The sequence below is a fragment of the Malania oleifera genome, chromosome 3 (genome assembly GCF_029873635.1).
Source record: "Malania oleifera isolate guangnan ecotype guangnan chromosome 3, ASM2987363v1, whole genome shotgun sequence".
NCBI classification, from domain to species: Eukaryota; Viridiplantae; Streptophyta; class Magnoliopsida; order Santalales; family Ximeniaceae; genus Malania; species Malania oleifera.
Genome location: NC_080419.1, coordinates 2926719 through 2929037, shown reverse-complemented (window position 1 = coordinate 2929037; position 2319 = coordinate 2926719). Strand labels below are relative to the sequence as shown.

Below are 2319 nucleotides of genomic sequence, written 5' to 3'. Positions count from 1 at the left end.
GTCAAAACCATTTATATATATCTATTGCTCTTTATTTTGAAAACCATTTGAGGAGATATTTGTATTTGAGGTGAAACATCTTTGTTGCAATATTTATTCACTCAAATATTTTTGCTGAAAACAAAGATCCTATATATTTTGAAATCCAAGCATATACATACTTCCATGATTGAGATATTCTATTGATCGATATTCTTGAGGCTTATTTGATATTCTGTGTGAACACATTTGATTGCAATATCTTGAGATACACAGATTGCTTGTTTGACACTCTCACGTACTTACTACACTGATAGAAAACATAGTTGAGAGTTGAAATATTTAGACCACACAGAGCTTACATTTTAAATCATCTGTGGGGTTTGTGTTTATGCGCATTTGTGGTACAAATCTGCTTTACGTGAAAGCACCCATATATTGTACCGTTTGATTGTATATCTGAGAGATTCTAGGCGTGGCCTGAGGGGGCGGTAATCCAGCCCTGTAAGGATTGGTAAAGGTTGAGGTCAGCCCTGTGGTAATTTGACCTGGTTTGTATAGGTGGCGCTCCACCCGTTTAAGTGAGCAAGTTATTGTGATAATCCTTGTGCTGGTTAGCCAACGTGGGGACGTAGGCAGTTGGCCGAACCTCGATAACATATCTGCGTGTCATCCTTTCTTTACTGTTTTTTGGTGCTTGTGTGATTGTTTAAACTGCTTTATTTAATTTCTGGTATATTTACATTATTTGCACTAGATTGACCATAGGCTTGTGAACATACTGCTGTTAAGAGGAATACCTAGGAGATAAATTTTAAAAATACCAATTCACCCCCCCTCTTAGGATAACGGTAAAGCTAACAGTTTTTTCTGAGGTTTTAAGCTGGGAATTTTCAGTGGGTTTTTGTGAGGGAGATTGTATAAAGTGCAGATATAACCAGTATGGGCATGGCAGCAGCGTAGATGGGGACGGGGATGGCGATGAAAGCGGCGGCGTTGCCATTCATGGTGTCGTAGTGGCAGGAGCTGGAACACCAAGCTCTAACCTTCAAGTATCTGATCGTGGGTCTCCCTATTCCTCCTGATCTCGTGCTCCCCACTCAGAAAAACTTTGAATCCATGTCTGCACGCTTCTTCCACTATCCCAATATGGCTTATTCTTCCTTCAATGGGAAGAAGGTGGACCCAGAGCCGGGTAGACGCCGAAGGATGGATGGCAAGAAATGGAGGTGCTCCAAAGATGCATACCCGGACTCCAAGTGTTGTTAGCGGCACGTGCACTGAGGTCGTGACTATTCTAGAAAGCCTCTAGAATCACAAACTACTTCTTAGTCATCATCGATAAATGTTTCTGGAAGCAGTGGTGGAGCTGGGAGCTGCTAGAGCCTTCCGCTACATGCCTTTGGGGGACCTTGAAGGAGGCTTAGGTTATGGGAACAACCCATCTCATTTCCACATGGAGCCCATTCCCTATGGCATCAGTAATAATGATTAGCAAGTATGTTCACGAATATAGAACTTAGGTGGGTGAGCATAGTTTCTTTGAAGCTTCGGGAAGCGACAGAGGTCTCCATACTGCCACACATGAAACACACACCTGAACACACCATTAATACACCCTCACACACACTCTGTTAATACACTCACATTTACACTCACTGTTACACACACCATTCACGCACACTAACTCACACCCTACAACACCCACTAGTACACACACACCCACGTGTACATCACCCATGCACTACCCCACGCACCCACTCTCACGCACGTACACATGCACTCACTCACGTATGCCTGCATGCCACCCCTCACACACTCATTTGTGCATGCGTTCATGTACCCTCCCATGTACGTGTATATACACACACGTAATTTCTTACGTACACATGCACGCTTTCATACCCACCTTCACATGTGCACATGCACACAATACTCTCATGCATTCACACATTCATAGTCACACATGCATGCACAAGCATTCACACACTCACACAAGTACATTTGTACTCGTTCATACAATTTAACACTCACCAACAACCAACACTTTCATAAATTCAAACGCGTTCACACATACACACGCATTCACATTCATGCACATGCATGCATGAACTCATGCACACACTGACGTGGTCATGCACATACATGCGTGTTATTTCACACAGACATGTGTACGCCGGCATTCATGCACCATACATCATTCGTGCACTCTAACCCACACTTGAACACACACGACTCACGCGTAAGGCAACGCGTGTGGACTTGAATGGTCTCGACCAAGACCTTAAACTGGTTTTCCTCTGCATCGGTTAGCGTTTGACCAGTCCATCATTCCTCGAA

General features: G+C 43.6%; 1 pseudogene; it reads left to right on the top strand.

The window, feature by feature from the left end:
• The first annotated feature begins 942 nt into the window (after positions 1–942).
• Positions 943–1580, top strand: LOC131150342 (growth-regulating factor 4-like; annotated as a pseudogene).
• Positions 1581–2319: the final 739 nt, after the last annotated feature.